Source organism: Salvia miltiorrhiza, chromosome 6 (assembly GCF_028751815.1).
Source record: "Salvia miltiorrhiza cultivar Shanhuang (shh) chromosome 6, IMPLAD_Smil_shh, whole genome shotgun sequence".
In the NCBI taxonomy this organism is placed as follows: domain Eukaryota; kingdom Viridiplantae; phylum Streptophyta; class Magnoliopsida; order Lamiales; family Lamiaceae; genus Salvia; species Salvia miltiorrhiza.
Window position 1 is genome coordinate 5,499,760 of NC_080392.1, and position 15,816 is coordinate 5,515,575.

At 35.3% G+C, this 15,816-nt stretch overlaps 2 long non-coding RNA genes across 2 annotated transcripts; both read left to right on the forward strand.

Annotated features, from left to right (window-relative positions):
* The first annotated feature begins 2,345 nt into the window (after positions 1-2,345).
* On the forward strand, positions 2,346-5,282 carry LOC130988175 (uncharacterized). The gene is made up of 3 exons (XR_009089998.1): positions 2,346-2,598; positions 4,452-4,518; positions 5,122-5,282. It is a non-coding gene; the product is annotated as an uncharacterized LOC130988175 (long non-coding RNA).
* A 6,559-nt stretch (positions 5,283-11,841) lies between these two features.
* LOC130988176 (uncharacterized) lies at positions 11,842-14,778 on the forward strand. Its single transcript, XR_009089999.1, has 3 exons — positions 11,842-12,094; positions 13,948-14,014; positions 14,618-14,778. It is a non-coding gene; the product is annotated as an uncharacterized LOC130988176 (long non-coding RNA).
* The last annotated feature ends 1,038 nt before the right edge of the window (positions 14,779-15,816 follow it).

The window sequence follows — 15,816 nt, forward strand, 5'->3', positions numbered from 1 at the left end:
TATAATCACACACATAATACAAATACTTCAACTATCTAATGCTCAACCTAAATTTACATTTATTTCAAAAAAGGAAAAAGGAATTCACTCATCCAACTAAAATTAAGGCACATTAACTTATCATTTTCTTCTTCTTTTTATTTGCATAGACCATTTTCTTGTTTGTGTGTAAATGAGTTCTAAATAAAATATGCAATATGTCTATTAAATGAAAATTTATGAAAAGAGGTTTAATATATGATATTGAATTCATGATTAAATGGGTGAAAATTGAATTCATGATTAAATATCTAACTTTTATTGAATAAAAAATTATAAGAGATTAATAAAATCATAAATGTTTGAATTTGTTCAAAATTATTATTGCTTTTTAAATATGATAACTTTTTTATTTTCTATTAATGTATGTATTTTTGTGTATTCATACAATTATTTTTTATAAGTATTAAATTAAGTCTGGATATCTTTACGTGTCTATTAATATTTTAAAAATAATGTGTTGAGATATGATCTGTCAAGGATCAATATGCTTAATAATAACTATTTTTATCCCTTAAATTGTGAAGATCTTTGATGGAATTATAGCTTCATTAAATAAATTTTTGGTCTAGAGTTTGAATATCATAGGTTGATCGTTTAATTAAGCATTCTCATAGCAAATTCATAATTTACATAGCGAATTCATAGACAACTTATTTTATATGATAAATCTAATTTAATTTGTATCATTATATAAACTCCCTATATAAGTTATATTTTACCTATATATAGACACGTGTTATATTTTTTATACAAATTACTTAAGTTATATTAAAATATTAGATCACTTTGCAAATAATAAATTTGGTATAAAATTACTATGATTAAATGTAGATAAGTCATTCCATAAGAGGAAATCAAATAAACAAATGCTATCTTCTTTTTCATATTTTCTGCACACTCAATTTCTTTCTTCTTAGCTCTTAGCTCGATTTTCTTCATTTTTTCATAAATTTACTGTAATCTAATATCCAACTCAATATTATGCGAGTCTAAAATTATATTCGCCGCGCATAGCGCGGGAGGTACATTGGTATGAGTGAAAGGACGAAAATATCACGTACCATGTTATCTGAATACGTTATTCATGCATTATAAACAACTTATTCATTAATTTATAATGATTTATTCGGTATTCTTATTTCTCACGAAAAATAACATTCTTACTATAATCTAACACTTATTTACATAAATATAAATATATACTCCATTTTAGTTCCTTCGGAAAAAACAAAGAAACTTACCTTTTAATCATAGCATCTAATGTTTCACTACATTCTCTAGTAGCTAGCTAGTGTGATATAATTTGTGTTACAATCACCTAGTGATTGAGTAGTGTCGACCGCCCGAGTATTATTGAAATTAGGGGTGTATTAGTTCAAGATAAAGGTTCGAGGTTCAAATTTTACTATTCATCTTCATAAGTTAATTTGTTATACCTAATTTTTCAAGTGTAATTACCTCTTTCGTGTGATTTGCATGTTATTTTTGTATAGAAACAAATGTTTATCCAATGTGCACCAAAATTAGTGGCTCCAATCTCCCGACAATATAAAAATAGCAATACTAGAAATAACTTTAATGAGATTTGAAAAATATTTCTCTATAGAGGGAGCACATATATAACTGTCACCTATTCAACAAAAATAACAATGCCACACAAATTGTCACGCGACTAACTTTCCAACTCTCTTCGTGTAATACCCGGGCTTTTGATTACGTGATTAATTGCTTGAGTTTGAGTAATTAAGGTTTAGATCCCTTGTTTGATTTACTTTGTAAAGAGATGAGGAGTTATATGAAGTTCCCTTGTTATTTTTAAGACGTTGAGATGTTCTTTTGATGATGTGTGGATGATGTGGGATTTTAAATCCGTAGTTGAGTTTGAGTATTTGAATAATTCGAGATAATTATTTGAATGAGAACGATGAACTCGGAAGTGAAATCTGAGTCCGTTAAGACGTTTTTGAAATTTTTGACTTTTTGACGATGAATAGTAAAATACGGCTATTTCGTCTTTTTGTCGACTTTCAAAATTTTACGTGCACGTCATCGAGAAATATTCTTAGTTTTTCGATACGAGTCCAATAATGAAAGTTTTTATTTTTGGACGACGAGTGAATAGTAAACCGGGATTTCTCGATAAACGAACCGAGCTTGTTTATCAGAATTTCGAGAACGAGCTTGCGTTTTCTATATTTATATAGAATTACGAGTGTAATGAAAGTGAGTAGGAGTTAAGAGGACGAGTAACGAAGAATATGAGTAGTTAGTCGTTAAAACGAGATGAAACGAGATATTTAACGACTAAGTGGGATAATATACTATCTAACCTACCCTACCCTAACCACTCCACCAACCACCCAACCCCACTCACTCACACATATTATACGGCTGTATCAGCCAAACACTCCACTCACACTTTAATCTCACACATACAACACCTAAAACACACACTAGTTCACGCCATTTTCATTTTAGTTTGAGCTCAAGCTTTTGACCTCCGATTTGAGCACCGAGACGAGCGCCGATCATCTTTTCGATCACGTATCTAAGTAGGTAAGATCTCTACCTACGTTTTGATGGTTTTCTTTTCGATTTTCGTCGACGTCGAAAAGCGTCGATTCTCGACTTTATTTTGAAACGACGTCGGATCGTCGTGAAATTTTAGTATGTTGTTCTTGGGTAGATGTTGAGCATGTTTAATGAAGGGAGTAAGAACGGAACGAACCGTAGCTATGAAACCCATGAGGGCAGCCCCGTTTTTCACATATTAGCTTGTCTTTCGATTTTTGTTTGATCGTTTTGACTTGATATTTGTGCTTAAGGGTATGCTAGAATCGATATATATTAAATTCGTATTTTTCCAAGCACGAAAATTGTATAAGTTTTTAGAGTATGATTATTTAAATTCGTGAAGTTTGGGACGTTGCATAATGAATATTATTGCGTATATGTGTTCTACGATATCACATGAGCATGCTAATTGATTTACAATTTATGGATGATAATTGTTGAACGAAATTAAAACTGGAATTCTGTCAAAATTTTACAGCAGTTTCAAGCTTATGTTTCGATGAGTTTTCATTGCTTGATGGCTCTGAAATTTTAGTATGTTTATCTATGATATGTGTATTTCGTTGCTGCAAAATTTCATGTCTTTTGGATGATGTTTGCTATTTTAAAGATATTTTGAAAAATCCTTGACAGAATCTGTCAACTGTTGGTAGACTTCACAAAAACGTTTATATCTATTAATCCATGAAGGATTTTGCATCACCGTTTTTTTTAAACGAAACTAGACTTCAATACTTTTCTAAAAACATAAGATTTCGATTTTTATGACCTCTGAAACAGAGCAGTTTATTATTTCAAAAATGCCCTGTTCTGCTGTCATATTTTTCCAACAGTAAAAGTGTATGAGTTTCATTGTTTATTTGGCAGATCATATGAACGTTTTCTCTTGTGAAATTTTAACCAAATCTTCAAGGATACCTTTAGTTTTGGCTGATTAAATTTGATGGAATTTAATTAAGGTTTGCCTTGGTTTCTAATGGCCTAAACAAAATTGGCAGAAACTGTCAATCTTTGACAGCCTGCACTAAAAGAGCAATATCTCCAAAAACCTTTAACCTTTTTGGTTAACTACCATTTTTAGAGTGAACTACACTTCATGAAGTTTTTGAGATCAATTGGTATGAGAGTTTATGATGATTGAGTTGGTTGTTATGAATTTTTAAAGATGACACAAAAACAGCAAAACTTTCTAGAAAACAACTTGATTATATTTGTTTTGATGGATGATACGATATGACTAAATGGTGTGAGTTGTGAGAGTTATGATTAACGCACATAAATGTTGGTATCTGACACTCGAACAATTGGTGTCGAGTATAAATGATAGTTTACTGATAAAGAGTTTTGATGATTTTGAATTGTTTGGTTTGCGTTGAAAAGATGTCAAGATGTTAAGTTTTGAGTCGAGAGACGAGTTCACGTAGTGAGATTCACGCGTTGAAATCTCGTGGCTGACATTATATATGAATAGGTCATGTCGAAATTTTTAGTGAAATTAGAATTTGAGCATAGTCAATTCTTGTTGACCTGTGACTCAAATACATACCTAATGGAAAGTTTAACTTTCTAATTGGTTAATTAGACGAGATGAGAGCGAATAGATCTGCTAAGAAAGTGGACTTTTCGATGTGTTAAATATTTCTTTTAATTGAAGCGCTGCTAATTATAACATAAGGATGTTATAATTAATGAGTAATGACGAGAGATAATAATTGTTATATTGATTAACAATCAAGAGAGATGAACATTAGAGATACTAATGTTTCATAAAAGAGATTAGATTATTAATCGAGGTTTCTTTTATAACTTCTCACCAATTCTTCATAACGATGAAGGTCCTTTTGGGAAGTAACGACTTGAGGGAGAGAGTGACGTTACTCATTGATACAGAGACACAACGAGGTGGGCATTACTTTTACTATACGTATATAGAGATCCCCTGCGTGTCGTAGGCCTCTTATACGAATGAATGCATGAGATGATTTAACTGTTAATTTCAGTTTTATATATCTATCAAACGAGTTTAATGCTACCTTTGAGCAAGTTATTTCATGACAAAATCTTTGAGTTAAAGTTATTTCAAGTATTGTCTTGCCATAAAATGTTTAAATTTTAGTATGATATCTATCTGCTTTGGCTTTGCCAATGATGCAATCGAATTCGGGTCCTGAGCAGTTGATAGCTATCCTGCCAGGACTAGTGTACACCAGTGACCGTGAGTCATCTAGCGGGTTGGCCGGTCAAGTGACCGTGAGAGGTGGCCACCTCTCCGGCACACAGTTTCAGATATGATAGATTACAAAAGAACTTAGTCTGATCAGACAAACTTTAAGAATCACAAATGAACTTAGTAAGCTTGGGCCTTTTTAGCGAAAAACTCCCTTGCTGTACTGTTTATGATGGCATGACAATTTACAGTTTTGAAGCATGTATTTTTATACCTAGGCATACGTGCCCACTGAGTGCTTTTGTACTCAGCCCTGCATATGTTTTCTAAATGTGCAGGTTGAGCTGATGTGATGATGGTGCTGCAATGAGCGGAGTCTCCAGGGTTGTTAATAAATAGTTAACCTGTCTAGAATATGTCTTCATACATATGTCTAGCTACTTTCCGCTGCAAGATGTTGTTGATGTTATAGTATGTTATGTCATACTTTGAGTCTTAAGAGAATGGTTTCATACGATGTATAACTTGATTAATGATATTAATTAAGTTTTATGCTGTCTTTCATAGACTGTTTTCAATTGAGTATTAATGAATAAAAATGACGAGTTTTATTAAGATGAGTAAGTTTTACGGCTATAAATGACGCCCCTTTTCTTCCCCTTCTTCTTTAACCCCATCCCTAGTCGTGGATCACTCGGCCTAACTATCCATAGTTAGGGCGGGCTGTGACAGAGTGGTATCAGAGCGAAGGAAAGCTCTGAATTTGAAGTCTTGAGTTTAGTCTAGAATGAGTTACTAGGCTAATAGTTATTAACAACCGTGAGCTCAGCGCACCATCACACCAGGCTCAACGAGGTATGTAAAATTTCAAAGTTTATTTGACGTTAAATTTTGAAGAGCATGATGTTGAGGTTATATGATGAGTTATGATGTTACACTTTGGAGATGCATAATTTGAGTTTGAGGATGACAACATGATTAATAATGAGTTATTATGTTGTAAGAGTATGATGTTGATGTTACATGATGAATCATGAGAGAGTTTATATCATATGATGTTATATGATTGAAGATGCATAATTATGAGTTATGATGTGATGTATTTGAGATGTTTTGTGATGAGAATTGTTTGAGCAGTTGTGATAAGTCACGATGATTTAGATGAAGGAATCTAATGTCATTGTTAAGAGAGATTTTTTTTTAAGTAGAAGGATGAAATGAGAACTTAGAGCTAAAGCTTGAGAGAATTAGCAATTGCTTTAAGTACTTGTTGGTTTGAGTTATGAGTTTGAGTTATGAGCTTGAGTATAATAGCATGATTAATGATGAGTTATTAGCATGCTGCAATGAGATATTGTACGATATGTTGAGTTGTTTTGTGACGCGAGTTTTGCTCACGCAACCTTAATGGTACTTGAGGAGGTATCATGAGCCATAGTCTTTGGAGATGGCTTTGAGAGAGAATTGTTGAGTTGTCTTGCTGAGTCACGATGATTTAGATTAAGGGATCTAATATCATTGTTTAGAGAGATTCCCTACTGAGTAAAGATGGGACGAGATGAGAATTTAGATGTTTTGAGCTTGAGTTTTAAGATAACAGTACTACTTAGTAGGAGTTTTGCTAAGTTATGTTTTGTTTATTTCTGTTGCTGGAGCCAAGTAGAGTTAGTTCCTAGAGTCACCTTTAAGTTCTTCTTATAGGTTGGCCAAGACTGTTGGCACTGCACGAAAGTGGACTGTTGTGAGATCGAACTCAGGGAAGATCGGATACGAGGACGAGGCGTACAGTATGTGGTACAGAGATACCCTAGCAGATTTTCAAACACATGTTCATAGACTATGAAAGGATGAGAAAGAGCCAAGGAAGGCTAGGGTTGAAAGGATGAGAAGTAGCCGAGGAGGGCTAGAGTTGATGAGAATGAGAAGAGAAGCCGATGTAGGCTAGAGCTAAGGATGATCTTGAGAGTATGAGCAGTACACCCTTGTTTTTGATTAGTTTCAATTATATTGCGATGTATATAACTTACTTAGGAGATATTGATACTTGAGCTTTTGACATGCTGATAGATAAGCATGCGAATATAGTACCCTACTGATGTTAAATAGATGGATGTTCCTAGTGTGCTAAAGTAGCAACTAGATGAGTTAACTGGTAACAATTACCGTAGGAAGTCCAAACCGAGACATAGCACCATTAATGGTGTCGGTTTAGAAGGGACATTACGATAGATACTATGGTTTTTGTAGGGTTTAAATAACCCCTTTATGTAAGCCCTCTAAAAAGAGGCATTCTACTGATGGATATATTTTGTGGACTCGAGTGGTCCTTTTGTTAGCATTTCGTGAGTGCTTATTGCCTTACAGATGAATGTTAAGGTGACCGTGAGGGTTTCCTTAAAGTTGAGTTAGTAAATTGAACTTGAGTTTTGAGGATGCTTAGAGCGTTGGTCGAGTTGAGTTTTCCTTTTGTGATTTCAAAAATGCCTCAAAGATGTCATCAAGAGTGTGATGTGAAGGATAGGCGGGATAATACTCCGCCACCACCACCGCAACATGAGAGGAGAGTAAAAAAATATTGAACTTTCGAAACAAGAGTCTAGAACATAGGACCCTGAGTTTAAGCTTTTAGCTTGCTGGTGTGAACTTAAGTTTTGTTATGTATAGTATGTTGAGGGTTTAGAAGACACAGAATTTCCAAGTTCGGGATAGTATATCCCGTGTGACTGGGGAGTGATTATGTTGGACCTGGCCAGTTCGCATGATCCAAATCTCAGTAGACGTGTTTTGGGTTTATAAAACCCACGTGTTTCAACTTTCGGTTGAAAAGCCAGATGGGTTCTTACTCTAGGTCATTTTTGTTCGACCTGGTAGTTACTTCATTCTACCCTCAGGTCATTCATTTGAGTCTCTTGAATAATTTGTTTTGATGTCGTTCTATGGTTGAACCCTTACAACTTTTGAGTTATCCTAGTAGATTTTTTTTTTTTGTATAAGACTAGTGAGATGCACGTCAGAGGACTTTAACACCTGAGCAACTGGCAAACTACACTTGAGAACAATTGAAGACTACTCTTGAGAAGTATGTACAGAGGAGTACAGTAAGCAGCGAGAGGCTGATTATCGAAGTTTGATGCAAGGAAAGAAATCGGTTGTAGAGTATAATCGAGAATTCTGTGAGCTAACACGTTCGCTCATAAGAAGATGGATACTGATGAAGAGATGTCTGAGTTTTAAGTGCCGGTTTAAGACAGGACTTTAAGGTAGTATGGGCAAGTTATTGGATGCACCAGTTAGAATCCTGTTTAATACAAGAGCCTCGCATTCTTTAATTGGTTGAAGCATGTTACCTTCAAACTCGAACCAAAACAAGCTAGTCCCGAGTTGAGAGTAATCACTCCTGTAGGAAGAGCTACTACAGTTTCTCACATGATTTCTAACTTAGAGCTTGAGTTAGGATCACTAAAGATGAAAGCAAGAACCTTGCACTTAATGCATATGTGGAACGTAGACATTATTCTAAGGATGGAATGGTTAGCAGAGAACTTTGGCCCGATTGATTGTAAGAAGAGACAGATAGCTTTCCAACCACCTGGGAAGGAACAGACATGTTTTCACGGCATTGATAGAAAGAAGAGAGTTCCAATCATTTCGGCACTTCAGGCGTCGAAATTGGTAAAGAAGAAAGGAGCACAAGCTTACCTAGTTTACTTGAATGATGAAGGAGAATCAAGTAAAAACTTTGAGGATGTAGTAGTGGTAAGGGAATATAGAGATGTATTTCCCGAGGTCTTACCAGGATTGCCACCAACAAGATAGTTGGAGTTCACTATCGACCTAGAACCTGGATCAGCACTAGTGTCGAAGGCACCCTATAGAATGGCGCCTAAGGAGCTACGAGAGCTGAAGATTCAGCTACAAGAATTGCTCGAGTTAGGTTTTATTAGACCTAGTGTATCCCCGTGGGGAGCACCAGTCCTTTTTGTCAAAAAGAAGGATGACACGTTGAGAAGGTACAAAGATTATCGAGAGCTGAATAAATTGACACTCAAGAACAAATATCCTTTGCCGAGGATAGATGACTTGTTTGATCAATTACGAGGAGCGAGTTTTTCTTGAAAGTTGACTTGAGATCATAATACCACTAGTTCAAATTTTGACAGGAGGATACACCTAAGACAGCTTTTCAAATGAGGTATGAGCACTATGAGTTCATAGTTATGCCATTCGGTTTGACGAAGGCACCAGTAGTTTTCATGGATCACATGAATCGAGTGTTCCATCAATAACTGGATAAATTTATCCTAGTTTTCATAGATGATATTCTCATCTATTCGAAGAATGAGCAGGAGCGCCAAAACATTTGAGAACGATGTTGGAAACGCTAAGAGTTGAGAAGCTTTTTGCCAAATTCACCAAGTGCGAGTTTTGGTTGAACGAAGTAACTTTTCTAGGACATATTGTATCATCCGAAAGAATTAAAGTTGACCCCGTCAAGGTACAAGTTGTACATGAGTGGAGATCACCAACTACGCCTAACGAGATTCGCAACTTTTTAGGTTTAGCAGGATACTATCAGAGGTTTATTAAAGGATTTTCCATGATAGCAAGACCGAGAAAAGAAGTTAAGTACAATTGGAAAGAGGAGTGTAAAGAGAGTTTTTAAGAGCTTAAAGGAAATTGACTACAGCACCAGTGCTGCTAGTCCCGGAAATGGATAAAGAGTATACCATCTACACAGATGCGTCAAAGAATGGGCTAGGATGTGTTTTGATGCAAGAAGGAAGAGTTATAGTCTATGCATCACGACAACTTAGATCCCACGAGATAAATTATCCAATGCATGATTTAAAGCTTGCAGCCGTTGTGCATGCCCAAAAAAAAAAAAAATTGGAGACATCATCTCTACGGAGTTAGATGTGAGATTTTCACGGACCACAAAACTTTGAAATACTTTTTCAAGCATAAGGATATTAACATGAGGCAAATGAGATGGCTCGAATTAGTAAAGGATGTTAACTGCGACATTAATTATCACCCTAGCAAGGCCAATGTAGTAGCCGATGCATTGAGCCGAAAAGTCTCGTCAAAGTTAGGATGTCTTCTCACGAGAGAGGATGAGCTTATAAAGGACTTTGACAAGATGAGGATAGAGATGATAAAACCACCAGGGACGATAGCGAGTATTGTTGAGACGATGCCTAGTTTGAGGAAAATGGTGATTGAAGCACAAGGAAAGATGAGACAATGAACAAGTTACGAGAAAGGATAAGAGCAGGAGATCTCAAGAGCCACAAAAAAAAAAAAAAATCAGACAATGCTATCTTATTTGAGGGGAGAAGATGCATTCCCCGCGATGATGAACTTAAGAATACGATCATGAGTGAGACTCATGACACGCCTTACACCGCCCACCCAGGAGGCACACAGATGTATCAGGTTGTGGAAAAAAAAAAAAAAGAGATTTTTGTGGGACGGAATGAAACGAGACATAGCTTTGTTTGTAGAGCGATGCTTAGCTTGTCAGCAAGTGAAAGCATTACACCAACGACCCTATGGGAAGTTAAAACCGTTGGAGATTCCCGAGTAGAAATGGGATCACATAACGATGGATTTTGTGACAGCTTTACCCAAAAGTCAAAGAGAAAATACAGCAATTTGGGTGATTGTAGATCGACTAACAAAATCTGCACATTTCATACCGATCCTAATCGCGTATGGACCAGATAAGTTAGCACAATTGTACGTTCGTGAGATTATAAGATTGCTTTGAGTACCGATGTAAGATCACCTCAGAAAGAGATCAATAAAAAAAAAATTTACATCACGTTTTTGGATGAGTTACAGAAAGAGTTGGGTACAAGGATGAATTTTAGCATAGCAGACGATAGAAGATATGATAAGAACTACTATCCTTGATAGAGGAGTAAATCGGGAGAATGTGTTGCCACTAATTGAGTTTGCCTATAGGATGTGAGACAAAGTTTCGAGATAGGAAACAAAGTTTTCTTGAAGGTTTCACCCTCAAAGGGGATGAATAGATTTGGAGTTAAAGGACAGCTTAGACCCAGAGTTATAAGTCCTTACGAGATATTGCAAAAGATAGGTCCAATAGCGTATAGGTTGGCTTTGTCACCTAGCTTTGGAAATGTGCATAACGTGTTTCACGTGTCACAATTGAGAGGATATATATTTTTCCCAAACCATGTGGTTTACTAAGAAGAAATGATCTTAGAACCAGACTTGAGTTATGAAGAGAGACCTCAGATGATGCTAGATCATAAATTCGGCAATTGAGTAATAGGTCGATTACATTGGATAAGGTCCAATGGAGATATGATAGTTAGAAAGAAGTGGAAAGAGAGCTTGAGGATAAGATGTGAGAGAAGTACCCGAAACATTTACAAGAGGTACAAATTTCGGGACGAAATTTATTTTAAGGGGGAGGGTATGTAATACCCGGGCTTTTGATTACGTGATTAATTGCTTGAGTTTGAGTAATTAAGGTTTAGATCCCTTGTTTGATTTACTTTGTAAAGAGATGAGGAGTTATATGAAGTTCCCTTGTTATTTTTAAGACGTTGAGATGTTCTTTTGATGATGTGTGGATGATGTGGGATTTTAAATCCGTAGTTGAGTTTGAGTATTTGAATAATTCGAGATAATTATTTGAATGAGAACGATGAACTCGGAAGTGAAATCTGAGTCCGTTAAGACGTTTTTGAAATTTTTGACTTTTTGACGATGAATAGTAAAATACGGCTATTTCGTCTTTTTGTCGACTTTCAAAATTTTACGTGCACGTCGTCGAGAAATATTCTTAGTTTTTCGATACGAGTCCAATAATGAAAGTTTTTATTTTTGGACGACGAGTGAATAGTAAACCGGGATTTCTCGATAAACGAACCGAGCTTGTTTATCAGAATTTCGAGAACGAGCTTGCGTTTTCTATATTTATATAGAATTACGAGTGTAATGAAAGTGAGTAGGAGTTAAGAGGACGAGTAACGAAGAATATGGGTAGTTAGTCGTTAAAACGAGATGAAACGAGATATTTAACGACTAAGTGGGATAATATACTATCTAACCTACCCTACCCTAACCACTCCACCAACCACCCAACCCCACTCACTCACACATATTATACGGCTGTATCAGCCAAACACTCCACTCACACTTTAATCTCACACATACAACACCTAAAACACACACTAGTTCACGCCATTTTCATTTTAGTTTGAGCTCAAGCTTTTGACCTCCGATTTGAGCACCGAGACGAGCGCCGATCATCTTTTCGATCACGTATCTAAGTAGGTAAGATCTCTACCTACGTTTTGATGGTTTTCTTTTCGATTTTCGTCGACGTCGAAAAGCGTCGATTCTCGACTTTATTTTGAAACGACGTCGGATCGTCGTGAAATTTTAGTATGTTGTTCTTGGGTAGATGTTGAGCATGTTTAATGAAGGGAGTAAGAACGGAACGAACCGTAGCTATGAAACCCATGAGGGCAGCCCCGTTTTTCACATATTAGCTTGTCTTTCGATTTTTGTTTGATCGTTTTGACTTGATATTTGTGCTTAAGGGTATGCTAGAATCGATATATATTAAATTCGTATTTTTCCAAGCACGAAAATTGTATAAGTTTTTAGAGTATGATTATTTAAATTCGTGAAGTTTGGGACGTTGCATAATGAATATTATTGCGTATATGTGTTCTACGATATCACATGAGCATGCTAATTGATTTACAATTTATGGATGATAATTGTTGAACGAAATTAAAACTGGAATTCTGTCAAAATTTTACAGCAGTTTCAAGCTTATGTTTCGATGAGTTTTCATTGCTTGATGGCTCTGAAATTTTAGTATGTTTATCTATGATATGTGTATTTCGTTGCTGCAAAATTTCATGTCTTTTGGATGATGTTTGCTATTTTAAAGATATTTTGAAAAATCCTTGACAGAATCTGTCAACTGTTGGTAGACTTCACAAAAACGTTTATATCTATTAATCCATGAAGGATTTTGCATCACCGTTTTTTTTAAACGAAACTAGACTTCAATACTTTTCTAAAAACATAAGATTTCGATTTTTATGACCTCTGAAACAGAGCAGTTTATTATTTCAAAAATGCCCTGTTCTGCTGTCATATTTTTCCAACAGTAAAAGTGTATGAGTTTCATTGTTTATTTGGCAGATCATATGAACGTTTTCTCTTGTGAAATTTTAACCAAATCTTCAAGGATACCTTTAGTTTTGGCTGATTAAATTTGATGGAATTTAATTAAGGTTTGCCTTGGTTTCTAATGGCCTAAACAAAATTGGCAGAAACTGTCAATCTTTGACAGCCTGCACTAAAAGAGCAATATCTCCAAAAACCTTTAACCTTTTTGGTTAACTACCATTTTTAGAGTGAACTACACTTCATGAAGTTTTTGAGATCAATTGGTATGAGAGTTTATGATGATTGAGTTGGTTGTTATGAATTTTTAAAGATGACACAAAAACAGCAAAACTTTCTAGAAAACAACTTGATTATATTTGTTTTGATGGATGATACGATATGACTAAATGGTGTGAGTTGTGAGAGTTATGATTAACGCACATAAATGTTGGTATCTGACACTCGAACAATTGGTGTCGAGTATAAATGATAGTTTACTGATAAAGAGTTTTGATGATTTTGAATTGTTTGGTTTGCGTTGAAAAGATGTCAAGATGTTAAGTTTTGAGTCGAGAGACGAGTTCACGTAGTGAGATTCACGCGTTGAAATCTCGTGGCTGACATTATATATGAATAGGTCATGTCGAAATTTTTAGTGAAATTAGAATTTGAGCATAGTCAATTCTTGTTGACCTGTGACTCAAATACATACCTAATGGAAAGTTTAACTTTCTAATTGGTTAATTAGACGAGATGAGAGCGAATAGATCTGCTAAGAAAGTGGACTTTTCGATGTGTTAAATATTTCTTTTAATTGAAGCGCTGCTAATTATAACATAAGGATGTTATAATTAATGAGTAATGACGAGAGATAATAATTGTTATATTGATTAACAATCAAGAGAGATGAACATTAGAGATACTAATGTTTCATAAAAGAGATTAGATTATTAATCGAGGTTTCTTTTATAACTTCTCACCAATTCTTCATAACGATGAAGGTCCTTTTGGGAAGTAACGACTTGAGGGAGAGAGTGACGTTACTCATTGATACAGAGACACAACGAGGTGGGCATTACTTTTACTATACGTATATAGAGATCCCCTGCGTGTCGTAGGCCTCTTATACGAATGAATGCATGAGATGATTTAACTGTTAATTTCAGTTTTATATATCTATCAAACGAGTTTAATGCTACCTTTGAGCAAGTTATTTCATGACAAAATCTTTGAGTTAAAGTTATTTCAAGTATTGTCTTGCCATAAAATGTTTAAATTTTAGTATGATATCTATCTGCTTTGGCTTTGCCAATGATGCAATCGAATTCGGGTCCTGAGCAGTTGATAGCTATCCTGCCAGGACTAGTGTACACCAGTGACCGTGAGTCATCTAGCGGGTTGGCCGGTCAAGTGACCGTGAGAGGTGGCCACCTCTCCGGCACACAGTTTCAGATATGATAGATTACAAAAGAACTTAGTCTGATCAGACAAACTTTAAGAATCACAAATGAACTTAGTAAGCTTGGGCCTTTTTAGCGAAAAACTCCCTTGCTGTACTGTTTATGATGGCATGACAATTTACAGTTTTGAAGCATGTATTTTTATACCTAGGCATACGTGCCCACTGAGTGCTTTTGTACTCAGCCCTGCATATGTTTTCTAAATGTGCAGGTTGAGCTGATGTGATGATGGTGCTGCAATGAGCGGAGTCTCCAGGGTTGTTAATAAATAGTTAACCTGTCTAGAATATGTCTTCATACATATGTCTAGCTACTTTCCGCTGCAAGATGTTGTTGATGTTATAGTATGTTATGTCATACTTTGAGTCTTAAGAGAATGGTTTCATACGATGTATAACTTGATTAATGATATTAATTAAGTTTTATGCTGTCTTTCATAGACTGTTTTCAATTGAGTATTAATGAATAAAAATGACGAGTTTTATTAAGATGAGTAAGTTTTACGGCTATAAATGACGCCCCTTTTCTTCCCCTTCTTCTTTAACCCCATCCCTAGTCGTGGATCACTCGGCCTAACTATCCATAGTTAGGGCGGGCTGTGACACTTCGTTTCACGAATCTTAACATGTTTTTCTTTTTGGATCGTTCCACGAATCTTGACACATTTCCAAATAAAGTACTCCCTCCGTCCACGAAATGAGTACCCATATTTCCTTTTTCGTCCGTCCACGAAATGAGTACCCATTTCCCTTTTTGGCAAGTGTACCCCACACATCTCTTTAATTAATACACTCAAAAAGTGAGACCCTTAAACTATTCACACTACACTCCATACATTTCTTAAAACCCGTGCCGTCCACAAATGAGTACTCATTTCGTGGACGGAGGGAGTAATAATTATTACCTTCTCTCTCATACTTTATCACTTTTATACTTTATTAATTACACACTTAAAACACTAATCTGCAACTCCTTAATTCCCGTGCCGAAATCAAATATGTCAAGATTCGTGGGACGGAGAGAATATTTGTTAAAATTAATTATTAGTTTAACATATGATAAATATCTCACGGATGGGACAAGTTATATATAACTATCATAATAGAAACCACAAATGTTTGTTTTAGAGTAATATTATGCTACATATTTTATGTGTGAACATCATTTGTGAGTATCATTTTTATTAATTTGTCCAAATTAAATATATATATATATATATATATATATATATATATAGGCGTGGGCTACCGTGAGAGCACATCTTAAATTAAGAAATAAGAGCAATTTTTAATGTATGAATTTGATGTAGAACACGTATGAATTCGTTGTATAAAGGTATGAATTGTGAAAATTAATTTTTTGTTACCTTTTGGATTCGAACTCAGGACCATAAATCCATCCAACAGGATT